Source organism: Apodemus sylvaticus, chromosome 8 (assembly GCF_947179515.1).
Source record: "Apodemus sylvaticus chromosome 8, mApoSyl1.1, whole genome shotgun sequence".
NCBI classification, from domain to species: Eukaryota; Metazoa; Chordata; class Mammalia; order Rodentia; family Muridae; genus Apodemus; species Apodemus sylvaticus.
In genome coordinates, this window is record NC_067479.1 from 28,469,959 (window position 1) to 28,484,811 (window position 14,853).

Below are 14,853 nucleotides of genomic sequence, written 5' to 3' on the forward strand. Positions count from 1 at the left end.
AACAAGGTGTTTTGGGGGCCCTGTCCTTATCCAGATCTATTATTAATTGACATAATGATTAAGAAAGGACAAGAGAATTATTTTATTCCATTTTGGAAGAAATAAGGAAAGTATCTGGGTTTTAGGAATCTGGAATAACTATTTTCAAAATAATTTTTATCAATTAAAATAGAATATTTTTGGTGGAAAACTGTTGCACATTACTTAATCATAGGGGAAAGTGCCTGTCAGAACTTCATAAGCAATCGTATTGGAGAAGGAGACGTATCTCATTACTCACTTTCCATTTTTATGAAAGGCTCATCCACATGTGCAATGATGCATTCATAGGTTTACACCTTCTTTGGAAAAAAAAGACATTTTGCATTTAAATTGCCCTTACTTTACTTAGACCAGCTAAGGAGAAGGCTCCTAGCTTTAAATGAGCAATATAAAATAAAATGTACTTAAACAGTCACGACCAATTTTGAAACGCTGAATTTTGCTTTAATTTTAATTTACAATTAAATTTCAGTAGTTTGCTTTATACAGGAAACAGTCTCTTCTAGGGCACCTGAATCAAAACATTAAATGGTGTTATAAATTGGGAGGGGTGTACACAAACTCAGGCTAGGATAAGAACAGTGCCTAGTGACTATGCCCATTGTGGGATCTTCATTGTTTGTTATTAAAAATATGAGAAAAGACCACATATAAAAGGAGAATCATTTTATGGGCAATCACAATGCCCTTATATTTTTCTGTGTTCTTGAAGCACCTTGACCTTTGTTTAAATGAGGTGTTATTGAAAGCAATTATCCAGGTATGTTTCCATGGTAAGGGAAATAGAGTTAGTGTTACTATTGCTTTGAGAATGTTGGAGGATCCATAGGTCCCTGCCTAGCATTATAAAAGTGTGTCCACACTCTAGCTACTGTGTGCTTATTGTTAGACTGAGCCTTTGTGTGCATTAATACTCTATGAGAAAAGAAAAAAAATCCACTTCCGAGTCAGACTTGTATTTATGTAAGATTCGGGGTCAGTTTTGATTAAAGAAAAGACGAAATTAGCAGTCAACCCTGAAGATGTCACCTCTTGTTCAAGTGTATGAAGGAACACAAAGGTTAACATTTTCCCTTACATGTGGAAGACAAAAGTTGAGTTCACAGAAGGGGTGGTGTGAATAGGAATTAGTTCAACTTGGAAAGTCCAGGAGAGGAGAGAGGGAAACAAAATGGAGGAAAGGGGAAGGAAATTGAGAAGGACCTGGGAAGAAGAAGATATGAGTAAGAGCTTCTAAGGCACTATACTGCAGCAGGGTAACTGAGTGTAACGGCAGCTAATTGTATGTTTTAAAATACCTACAATGGGATGGGAGCTTTTGAGCCTCACGCACACACGCACATGGATCATGTTGAGGTAATGATCAAACCAATCGCCCTACTCTGGTTCTTGGATTCCTTATACACAGTTACTTTGTGGAGTTGCTACACTGTCCCACGAGGATGTAGAATTATGTGTTAATTTACAATAAAAATAAAATTTAAAACAACATGGAAGATGGAATTTGTATGTGGAAAAAAAAATGCTTGTTTTGGTGGTTAAGGCATCTGGTGCTCCAGGATGCCTTTTTATTTCCAAAGGAAGAAGAAAATGAAGAGAAAAGCAGATAAAATGAAAGAGGTGTGGAGAGGAGACAGTGGAGACTGTGATACTCACTGCATTGTAAGGACTTAGTTCACATCTAAAACCCTTCCCAGCTCTCTTTGAACGTAGAGAAAGTAGAAGAAATTATCGGACAAGTTAAGTTACCTACTGAGAAACCCTCAGGTGATGAGATGTCCCCCACTTTTTAAAAATGGCTATTTTTTTCTTTGACCTATTAACCATGTAAGTTAAAAAAGAAAAACAAAGCAAAAACAAAACAAAAAAAAAACCAAAACAATAACAAAACCATTGTTTGCCAAACGGTGGCACACATCTAGAATGGGATACACGCACTAAAATAGAAAGAACACTACAAAGGAACAATAGAAAGAGTTGCTTAAGTCTCTATTTTGTTGTTAAGCTCTGATTTTCATGAGTTAAAGTGTCATTAAAATAAGAATATCGGCTAGCATGGGCTGGCAGAAGATGCCCAGTATCATCTTTGGAGGGGTCTAACAATCTTTAAGATTCAGTTTAGGACAAATTGAGGAGATAGGACTAGAATATAGTTAATCCGTTCTGGTCACAGTGTGCTTCTCACTGTAGAATCAGTTCCCATCCTTCTGGGGAATTTGAAGATGGCCTTATTGCTTAAGAAAACAAGGTGATGCCCAAGGAGATGGCAGCTTCTGTCTAGGATGGCACCTCACTCTAAAATGTGATGGGACTGAAGGAGTGTCTGTACTCCAAGGTTTCATTGCCCATGGTATCAACAGGATAGCATGTTTGGAGCCCTGTCTTGTTACTGTGATTTTAAATTCAACAGGGACAGAGATTTGACGGGCAGAGTTTGCTAAGATAAAATAAAAGAGACAGAGAGAAAATGTATGTATTCATTCTGCTTTTAGTACCTTGTGGGGCGCAGTGACAAGTGAATACTTTTTGGCAAAAGCAGTCTCATGGTTCCTGTCTCTATAGTAAATGCCTTCATGTTTCCCTAAGTACAAGTGACTGCTAAATGACTGTTGAAAACTCACTTAACCGATGTAAACAATTACTGTTTTCAGACTTGAAAGTAAAATTTCTTCTAACACCACCCGCAGGCAAGACAGTTTCTGTTGTGTTCTTTTAAATGTCTAAAGTCTTTCTGTGCTATTGCATGGACATTTTATGAAAGAAAATCTGAAAAGCTTTTATGGTTATGGAATTATTAAATGGATTACTTTGTTTTGACTATTAGTGACACTGGCCCTTTAAAGGCCAATAACACATAATCAGCCATTCCTTGACCGTTCAAATAGAAATCTAAGGATGTTTTACAGTTGAATAGTTGCATTGCAATGTGAAATGGGGTGTATCAACAGAAATAACCCTTTTCATTTTACCTAATCCCAGGAAATAAAAGCTTTAGCTAATAATAACCCATCCTTATATTAGAAATGTAATTCTAGTAAGGGAAAAAAATCTAAAATTGCTGACCACATACCATTCATCACGGGATGTCAAACAGCCATCAGTTCAAGAATAGAATCAAGTTGCTAAATGGGTAGATGTGAAAGTAGTTTATTTGCAGATCCTCTTCCCATGAAAAAAAAAATTACAGGAGGGCCCTTCCCAGCCCATCTCTTTTAAGATGTTGGCCTTAACATTGGGCCCAGAAGCATCAAGCTCTAACATATATATTTTATTTATTTAATTTACCATCTAACATGCTTATCTGTAATATATACTACTAGAGAAAACCAACTATATTAAAATCAAGTATGATATGTAGAAATGCAAAGAACAGTGTTAAAACTTACCTGCTACATTCAGACTACAATCACGTGAAAAAAAATACCATGCTGGAAAATCAAAGCCAAAAATCATCTCACTTACAAGGAGCTTATGCAACGGTAAAGTCCATTCAATAAAATCTTTTATTTTAATTGTAACAAAGTACTATTGTGATAGCTTAAACAATAGTTACTGTGGCTACATTTTAGAGAGTTGAATACATATCAATAGTATTCTACCTCTCTACTACATATCATTGATACGCTTTCCGAGTACAGACATTCAGTCCCCTAAAGGTTAAACCTTAACTCCAATTCATAGATATAGAAAAGAACATAATAGAATTCTAGCAGGTTTTGTTATTCTAAAGTGGAATCTTATGAACAGAAAATGAATGCAAATATACATAAATGACAAGGACATGAAAAATTAATATATTAATTACAGTTTTGTAGTTATGCCTACATTTTGTACTTTTGTTTCCATAAGTCCTCTCTGACCGGGGAACCTGTTTTTATATTAATTCCTCTCTTTAAATGAGGCAGTGTTTTTAGTCCATATTTATTTATTTACTCATTTAACTTTCTTTTTCTTCAGAGGTGAATCATATTTATGAAGCAGACAAATCCTGTCTAGGCACCCTCAGATTCTCAGGTATATTACTGAGGACACAGGCCATGCAGAATTGCTGGTCTTTGACTCCTCAAAGTCAAAGTGTTGCTACTTCAATCATTCAACCATTCTGTTGTAATATAGCATAACAATAGTATATATATATGTATAGAAATGCAAAGAACAGTGTTAAAACTTATATGTTTTATATATGTGTGTGTGTGCATATGTGTGTGATATATGTTATATATAACATATATATTATAATGAAGGCAAAAGATATTTTAGTAACATATGAGAATCAAAATCAATTAGTTCAACCATATAGTCATTCTAAATACATATTTATAAATGCTGGATAGAATCTAAATTTTATCTCTACTCACTGTCATTAGTTTTATTTTCTTTATTTAATTTTCAAATATTTTTTCTGGTTGTTTTTGTTTTGTTGTTGATTTTCATTTCTCTCTGTAGCCTTGGCTATTGTAGAACTCACCCTGTAGATCAGGCTGGCTTTGAATTCAGAGATCATCATGTCTCTGCCTCCTGATTGCTAGGATTAAAGACATTCACCATCACTCTCTGGTCTTTGAATACATCTCTAAATAAGGTGGCCAAGTATTTTTTTCAGGATATGAAAAATGAAATTACACCATATTTTGATGCCTTGTTTGTTTTTTTTCTTTTAAAATTCTGTTTGCAAGATTCATCAGCCCTGTTTAAGTAGCTCTGGCCAAGTCCAAACGTATTCCAAATGTAACAGATTTCATTCCTGTCCTCCACTATTTGTGCTCACATATCACTTTCAGTTCCAAGCAATCTCAACATGCTCATCCCAAGCAAGCCATCTGTAATGTACTCTAGTATGCTTGACATTGAATTTATTGTGGTTTTGTATGTATGTGCTATAGTAATTGTGACATGTATTTATTATGGCTTTGTATTTGAGAGTTGACTAATTAGTGTATCATAATATACCTCTCTTAGCATTATGAAACCAGACACATGGATTTTCTTACTATGGTCCCTTCACTCTCTTTATATGTGATATCCTATGATCAGTGAAATTTTGGACAAATGCAAAAACCTGTGTAACCTTCATTGGAAAAAAACCGTCTCTACTAGATCGCACCTTTTAGCCTCTGGACAGTTGGTTTCCATCTACTACCTCATTTGCTTATAATGTTTTCATTTCTGAAAAAGAAATTCCTGTTTGTATTAAACACTTGCTACCTACCTCTATCTATCTTTAGACATTGGAAGTGACTGTATATTGCTTTTACTATGTTTAGGTATGGGCCTTGATTTCCTGTTCTTTCCAAGACCTTTAACATGAAGGGATGCTGAATTTTGTCAAATGATTTTTCAGCATCCATTGAAATGACCTTGTGGTTTTTTTCTTTGAGTTTGTTTATGTAGTGGATTACATTGATGGATTTCCATATATTGAACCATCTCTGCATCCCTGGAATGAAGCCTACTTGATCGTAGTGAATGATTGTTTTGATGTGTTCTTGGATTCAGTTGGCAAGAATTTTATTGAGTGTTTTTGCATCGATATTCTTAGCAGCCATATTTATAATAGCTAGAAGCTGGAAAGAACACAGATATCCCTCAATAGAGGAAAGAATACAGAAAATGTGGTATATATACACAATGGAGTACTATTCAGTCATTAGAAACAATGAATTCATGAAATTCTTAGACAAATGGATGGAACTGGAGAACATAATCCTAAGTGAGGTAACCCAGTCTCAAAAGAACACTCATAGTATGCACTCTCTGATAAATGGATATTAGCCTAGAAGCTTGGAATATCCAAGACACAATGCACATATCAAATGCCTAAGAAGAAGGAAGAAGGAAGGAGTGGCCCCTGGTCCTGGAAAAGCTCAGTGCAACAGTGTTGGGGAATACCAGGACAGGGAAGTGGGAAGGGGTAGATTGGGGAACAAGGGGAGGGAAGAGGGCTTATGGGACTTTCAGGGAGGTGGGACCCAGGAAAGGGAAACTCACTTGAAATGTAAAGAATATATCGATTAAAAAACAATAAAAAAAAAAGAAATTGGAAGTGACTAATCTGCTTCATATATCTCAAGATTTACCCCTCTTTTCAATATTTAATATAACTATGATATGCAACAATTATTCACATGTCCAATTCTTTTTGTTTATTATAATACTCTGAGTCTCTTCCATGTGCTTATTTTCCAAGTGGAATTATTTTGCACGGCATGGGTGTAGCACCATTTATACCTGTGCCATAATTCTATAGTCCATACTTCAATTATTTCTACCTTTTAGATTTTATGGAAAAGGTCCTTTAAATTTCTATAAAGGCATATTTTCTTTTTTCTCTCTTTTTAAAATTGGATATATTCTTTATTATATATTTCAAACGTTATCCCCTTTCCTAGCCCCCTCCCAGAAAACCCCTATCCCTTCATCCTCCCCCCTGCTTCTATGACAGTGTTCTCCCACCCACCCGACTCCCACCTTCTCACCCTCCATTCCCCTATACTGGTGCATCTATCAAGCCTTCATAGGACTGAGGACCTCTCCTCTCATTGATGCCTGAGAAGATAATCCTCTGCTACAAATGCAGTTGAAGTTATATGTACCTGTTGGTTGATGGCTTAGTCTCTGGGAGCTCTGGGGGTCTGGTTGGTAGTTACTATTGTTCTTCCTGGGAGGTTGCAAACCCCTTCAGCTCCTTTAGTCCTTTCTCTAACTCCTCCATTGTGTACCCTGTGCTCAGTCTAAAGGTTGGCTGCAAAAATCTGCCTCTGTGTTTGTAAGGCTCTAGTTTTGTTCTGCTACAATTCATAAAATTGATGTTTCATTTCAGATTTTAAATTTAGATTCCCCAATCCATTTATTTATTTACTTGTTTATTTATTTATTTATTTATTGGTAAAATAAGGGACAACATTTACTCATCCCTTCTGTATCATCCTCTCCCTTATTGGAGGGATAAACACACCACAGGATGCTCCCATCACAAAAACTGATATCTAAAAACAAAGGTATCCTTTATTAAGAACACAGAGACAGGGTGGTTGAATCTGAATCAAGAAAAAACGGCAGTAAATACCTTTTCAGGAGTTCATTTTAAGGGGGAAAAAGAGCAGGTTTGTATTAGAATGAGCTAGAGTAGTTTGGTAAGTTTTGATTGTGTATGTTAATTAGGATAGCCTAATGTTGATTTTTGATTGCTGGACCTTGATGTTTTTGATAGTTGGACCATAGAGATCCATCTCAGGAACCAATCAGGAATAAGAAAGCTTTCCCTTCCTTCCTTCCTTCCTTCCTTCCTTCCTTCCTTCCTTCCTTCCTTCCTTCCTTCCTTCCTTCCTTCCTTCTTTCTTTCTTTTCTTCCTTCCTTTCTTTCTTTTTTCTTTCTGTCTCTCCTTTTTTCTGTTTTCTTTTTCTGTCACTTTTTAATTTTGATTTCAAATTCTTCTTTTTCATTTATTTATTTATTCATTATATGACACACTATCAGCCCTTCCTGCCTCCTGGTACCCTCTAATGCAAATCCTCCCCCATTCCACCTTTCCCTTCTCTTTTGAGAACAGTGTCCCACTAACACCATCACAAACTATCCCACACCCCTACCAACCCCAGCTAGTCAAGTCACTTTGAGACTTGGACATCCTCTCACACTGAGGGCAGAAAAGGCCATATATTTATAGGCATGGGATCCACAAGCCTATAAACAGTCAACAGGCAACAGTCTCAGGGACAGCCCCTGCTCTAGTTGAACCTCATGAAGATGAAGCTTCTTATCTGCTACATATGTACAAGGGCCTAAGTACAGCCCATGTTTGCTCTTTGGTTGGTGATTTAGTCTCTGGGAGCCCCCAAGGGTCAAGGATAGTGGATTATGTTGGTCTTCTCGTAGAGTCCCTGTCCTCTTTGGGACCCTTAATCCTTCTCTTAACTTTTCCATTATATTCCCAAAGTACTGTCTAATGTTTGGGGGTAAGTTTCTGCTTCTCTTTTCATTGCCTGCTGGGTGGACACTCTCCAAGGACAGTTATGCGAATTTCTTGTCTACACGCATGATAGAATATCAATAATAGTGTCAGGGATTGCTTCTTGCCCTTGGGATAGGTCTCAATTTGGAGAAGTCATTGATTCTCCAAAAAGAGATTGATTTCCTCAATCTCTGCTCTATCTTGGTCCCTGCACATCTTGTAGGCAGGGCACATTTTGGGTCCAAGGCTTTGTGGGTGAGTTGCTGTTCTTATCCCGTCAGTCAATGGGAGTCCTGCCTGGCTACAGGATGTGGCCAATTCAAGATTCATATTCCCCACTCCTAGGACTCTCAGCTAGAGTCTCCCTCTGGGGCCTCTCTCCACCCCAGCTTTCTGGCACATCCTAAAGATTTACCTTCCTGCATTTCTCCTCTGCTTTTCCTTACATATGCCCCTCTGCCCACCTCCTTCTCCATCCCCTCCTACAGCCAGTTTTCCCTCCTTTGATCAAAAACAGATATCTATTTTGTTTCCTTTTCAGAGAAAGATTTAACCATCCTCCTTAGTGTCCTTTTTGTTTTTTGGATTCTTTGGGTCTGTGGATTATAGCATGGTTATCCTATACTTTATGGATAATAACTATTAATAAGTTAGTATATACCATACATGTCCTTTTTATTCTGGAATTCCTCACTCAGTGTGATATTTTCTAGTTCCATTTATTTTCATGAGAAGTTCATGATGCCCTTGTTTTAAGTGTCTGTGGAGTATGCCATTGTGGAAATATAGCACATTTTCTGTATCTATTCTTCAGCTGAGAGACATATAGGTTTTTTCCAAGTTTCTGATTATTATGAATAAAAGTACTATGAATGAAGTTGGTCGAGTGGCTTTGTGGAATGGTGGAGCATCTTTGCATATATGCCTAGGAATGGTATAGCTGCGTTTTGAGGTAGAACTCTTCCTAATCTTCTGAGAAACTGCCAAATTAGTTTCCAGAGTGCTTGTACAAGTTTGTACTCCCACTAGCAATGGAGGAGTGTTCCCCTTGCTCTAAATCCTCTCCAACATGTGCTGTCCTTTGAGGTTTTTTTTTAATTACCTTAGTGATTCTGATTGGGTGTAATGTGGAATCTCAATGTTGTCTTGATTTGCCTTTCCCTAATGGCCAAGGATGCTGAACATTTCTTTAGGCATTTCTTGGACATTCATGATTCTTCTGTTGAGAAATCTCTGTTTACCTTTGTACCTCATTTTTTAATTGGGTATTTGGATTGTTGGTGTCTAACTTCATGAATTCTTTATATATTTTATATGTTATCCCTCTGTCAGATGCCTACATCTAGTGATAAGTGAAGTTTGTCCCCCAATATGTGAACCATCATTTTACTCTATAGATTGTGTCATTTGACTTAGAGAAGCTTTCAGTTTTATGAGGTCCCATTTATTAATTTCTGACCTTAGTGCTTGAGCTATTGGTTCAGAAAATTGTCTACTCTAGTGATGAGTTCAATGCTATTACCCACTTCCAGTTCTATTATTAGATTTAGATGTATCTGGTTTATGTTAAGGTATTTGGTCTTTTTGGACTTGAGAATTTTCCAGAGTAATAAATATGGATCTATTTGAATTGTTCTACATACCGACATTCAGTTAGACCAGCACCATTTGTTGAAGATGCTTTCCCTTTTCCATTGTGTCATTTTGGCTTTTTTGTCAATAATCAAGTATCCATAGGTGTGTGGATTTATTTTTGCATCTTTGATTTCATTCATTAATCCACCTGTCTGTTTCTTTCCCAGACTATGCAGTTTTTATTTCTATTGCTCTGCAGTACACCTTGAAGTCAGGGAGGATAAAACCTCCAAAAGTTCTTTTGTTCTTCAGAATAATTTTCCCAACCCTGCGCTTTTTGTTTTTCCATATGAAGTTGAAAATTGTTCTTTAAAGCTCTGTAAATAATAGTGCTCTCTTACTCTCTTACTCTCTTTCATGCCTCTTGCTCCCTTGTTCTCCTCCTCTCCCCAATCCCTTCCCCCCCTCTCTCTATGTGGTCATTGTCTGGCCTCTACTTTGCTACTCTATCCTTCTCTAAGCCTTTCTTTGCCCATACTACCCTCTTAACTCCCCTCCCCAGGCCCTAAAGAATCTCTATTCTATACTTGAAAAAAAAAGAATTGTGGTAGATATTTGGTGAGGATTGCATTGAATCTATTGATTTCTTTTGATAAGATGGTTGTTTTTCTCTATGTTAATCTTATCAATCCACAAGTAAGGGAGACCTTACCATCTTCTGACATCTTCCTCAATATTTTTCTTCAGAGACTTGAAGTTCTTTTCATATTGCTTGGAGTTACACCAAGGTATTTTATATCATTTGTTGCTATTGTGAAGGGAACTGTTTCCCTAATTTCTTTCTCAGCTCATTTATTGCATTGGTAGAAGAGGGCTACTGATTTATTCGAGTTAATTTTGTCTCTAGCCTCTTTTTTGAAGGTGTTGATCAGCTATTATAGGGCTTTTCTAGTAGAATTGTTGTGTTCATTTATGTACACTATCATATCATTTGCATTTAGGGATACTTTGACTTCTTCCTTTCCTATTTGTATCTTCTTAATCTCCTTTAGTTGTCTTATTGCTCTAGCTAGAACTAAATTACTATATTGAAGAGTTACAGGGAGAGAGTACAGCTTGTCTTGACTCCAATTATAGTGGAAATGCTTTTATTTTCTCTGCATTTAATGTAATGTTGGCTATTGAGTTGCCTTTCTTGTGTTTAGGTATGTGTGTTGTATCCCTGTTTTCTTCAAGACTTTTATCATAAAGGGGTATTAGATTTTGTCAAATGCTTTTTCAGCATCTAGTGAAATGATCATGTCGTTAAATTTGTTTATATGGTTGATGTATTTTTGTATATTCTACCACCACTGTATCATTAGAATGAAGCCTCCTTGATCATGTTGGATGATGTATTTATCTGTTCTTCTTTTTCAATTTGTGAATATTTTTGTAAGGGGAATTGGTCTGAAATTCACTTCTCTCTTGATTCTTTGTGTGGTTTAGGTATCACGGTGATGCAGTGATTCTTCAGTTTCTACTTTTTTGGAATACTTTGAGGAGTATTGACATTAGCTCTTCTTTGAAAGTCTGATAGAATACTCCACTAAAACCATCTGGCACAGGACTTCTTTTGGTTTTTGGATTTTAATGATTGCTTCTACTTCCTTCGGGGTTATAGGATTATTCAATTACTTTACCCAATTTTCATTTAGTTAGGTAATTTGTATCTGTCTAGAAATTCATCCATTTCATTTAGATTTCCCAATTTTGCGAAGTACAAGTTTTTGGACTCATACCTAAAGATTCTTTAAATTTTCTTATTTTTATTAACTTGGGTACTGTTTCTTTGCCTTTTAGGTACTTTGGCTGAGGGTTTGTCTGTCATGTTGATTAGTTCTTGGTTTTGCTCATTCTATGTATTGTTACCTTTGCTTCTCACTGATTGATTTTTAGCCCCAAGTTTCATTATTTACCACCATCTACTTCTCCTGGGTATGTTTGCTTTTTATTTTCCAGAGCTTTCAAATGTACTTTTCATTTGTTAGTATGAAAACTCTCCAATTTCTTTATAAGAGCACTTAGTGGTATGAAATTTCCTCTGAGCACTACTTTCATAGTGTCACATTAGGTTGGGTATGGTATGCCCACATTTTTGTTTACTTCTAGAGAGTCTTTAATTTCTTCCTTCTTTGTCTCTTGACCCAGTGATAATTGAGGAGAGAGTTGCTCAGTTTCTATGAGTATGTAGGCTCCCTGTTATTTCTGTTGTTGTTGAAGGCCAGCAAAATCTAAGATTATTTTATAAGATTCATAGGTTTTTTTCAATTTTCTTATATCTATTGAGGCTTGCTTTGTGACCAATTATATGGTCAGTTTTAGAGAAGGTTCTCTCAAGTGCCAAGAAAAAGCACTTCAAACTTTTGTGTTTGGTAAAATGTCTCTTCTCATGACTTTAGGTTGAAAGTCAATTTTATCTGACATTAGAATGGCTACTCCAGCTTGTTTCCTGAAACCATTTGCTTGTAAATTTGTTTTCCAGCCTTTTATTCTGAGGTAGTGTTTGTCTTTGACACTGAGGTGTGTTTCATATATGCAGCAAAATGTAGGGTCCTGTTTATGTATCCAGTCTATTAGTCTATGTTTTTCATTGGGAAATTGAGTCCATTGATGTTAAGAGATATTAAGGAATAGTGATTATTACTTCCTGTCATTTTTTATTGTTTTTATATTTGAGTGTTTATATTCTTTTGGGTTTGATGAAAGAAGGTTACTATCTTGTTTTTTTCCAGTGTAGTTTCCTTCCTTGTATTGGAGTTTTCCCCCTATTATCCTTTGTAGGGCTGGGTTTGTGGAAAGATATTGTGTAAATTTAGTTTTGTCATGGAATATCTTGGTTTTTCCATCTATGGTGATTGAGAGTTTTGCTGGGTATAGAAGTTTTGGCTGGCATTTGTGTTCTCTTAGAGTCTGCATGAGATCTTTCCAGGATCTTCTAGCTTTCATTGTCTCTGGTGAGAAGTCTGGTGTCATTCTGTTATGTCTTCCGTTATATGTTACTTGGCCTTTTTCTCTTACTACCTTTAATATTCTTTCTTTGTTTAGTACATTTGGAGTTTTGATTATTATGTGACTGGAGGTATTTCTGTTCTGGTCCAGTCTGTTTGGAGTTCTGTAGTCTTCTTGTATATTCATGGGCATCTCTCTCTCTTTAGGCAAGTTTTTTTGTTGAAGTAATTTTGTTGAAGATATTCGCTGGCCCTTTAAGTTGTAAATCTTCACTCTCATCTATACCTATAATGGTTAGGTTTGGTCTTCTCATTGTGTCCCGGATTTCCTGGATGTTTTGGGTTACAAGCTTTTTGCAATTTGCATTTTCTTTGACTGTTGAGTCCATGGTTTCTATGGTATCTTCGGCATCTGAGATTCTTTCTTCTATCTCTTGTATTCTGTTGTTGATATTTGCATCTATGTCCACTGATTTCTTCCCAAGCTTTTCTATTTCCGAAGTTGTCTCCCTTTGTGATTTCTTAGTTGTTTCTACTTCTGTTTTTAGATACTGGATGGTTTTGCTTAGTTCCTTCACTTGTTTGTTTGTGTTTTCCTGTAATTCTTTAAGAGATTTTTGTGTTTCCTTTTTCATGATTTTTGCCTCATGACTCAATTTCTCCTGCATTTCTTTAAGTGATTTTTGTGTTTCCTCTTTATTGGCTTCTATCTCTTGACTCATATTCTCCTGAATTTCTTTAAGTGATTTTTGTGTTTCCATTGTAAGGGCTTCTAACTTATTCATGTTCCCCTGTATTTCTTTAAGAGATTTAGTTATGTCCTTTTTGTGTTCCTCTAACAGCATCATGACCAGTGATTTTAAATCCAAATCTTGTTTTCCTGGTGTGTTGGGGTATCCAGGACTTGCTGTTGTTGGAGAATTGGGTTCAGATGCCCCAAGCAATTCTACACTTAGGTTGTCTCTATGAACCTGGTGCTGCCCGTCTGCTCTGACAGGGAGCGAAGATGGCAGATGCTGAGGGGACCTTTTTCAAGTGCTGATCTCACCGCAGGGCAAACCTGACAGGGTTGGCACACAGACAGCCCACAGAGCTGTCCAGGCCCTGGTTGCAGGCAAAAGCCTGATAGGCTGAGACCCAAGCGTTGTTAGCCTCGGGTTATGTATGCCAACCTGGCACTGTCTGTTAGATCTCTCTTGCATCCAGGAGCCAAGATGGTGGAGTGCTCTTCCAAGTGCTGGACAGTCTGCAGGGCATACCTCACAGGTTGCCTCCAGAGGTGTACGTTGCTGCCAGCATCCTGAGCTGGGATGGAAGCAGTCAAGGCTGGGCTCCTGCTATCGCCCAAGTGGCTAATTTCTTATTGTGTTGTAATAATACTTTTATGAGGTGTGGTAGTTTAAATATTAATGGTCTCCATAGTCTCATGTATTTGTTTGGCTCATAGGAAGCAGCACCATTTGGAGGTGTGGACTTCTTAGAGTAGGTATGACATTATTGGAGAAAGTGTGTTAATATGGAAGTGGACTTTGAGGTCTCAGAGGCTGAAGCCCAGGTTCAAAGGCTCACACATATTTTCTTGTTCTCTGCATATAAAAATGTAGAATTCTCAGCACTTTCTTCCAGCTTCGTGTCTTCCTGAATGTCATCAGACTTCCTTTATGATGACAATGGATGAACTTATGAACTGTACACTAAGCCCCAATTATATGTTTTTTTATAGGAGTTACTATGATTATGGTGTGTCTTCACTGCAAAAGATAATCTAGCTAAGACAGAAGTTGACTGGGATATTATTGTGATAGGACTGAAGAAGAATTTACAATCAGCAACATGGCTGCTCTGGCAAGAATTCATATCCAAAGACCTTTTAGGTCTGTGTAATCTGGCTGGAATACAGAAGTGTTCTGGATTAATTCGATTAACAGAAGAATTTGCAAAGGACCCTTGTTTAAGTTCAGGTTTAGGCATCTGTAATCCCAGAACTCCAGAGTTAAAAGCAAATGGATCTCTGAGTTCAAGGTCAGTCTGTTCTACAGAGCAAATTCCAGGACAATCAAGCTCAGTTGGTAAATAAAACCATTGAAAGCAGAAAGTAGGTATACATGTAATTGAAAGAGGCAATGTTACAGCCCCAGCAAGTAGCAGAATGTGGCAACATTGGACACATTTTTCTGGCCTTAGATTCGAGGGTAGAAGAAAGAGATCGGGAAAATAAAAATAAAGAAACAACAAAAATAAACAACATCTCCTTCATATCTATTCTCAGATGTTTTGAATTCTTAGTACAGAGG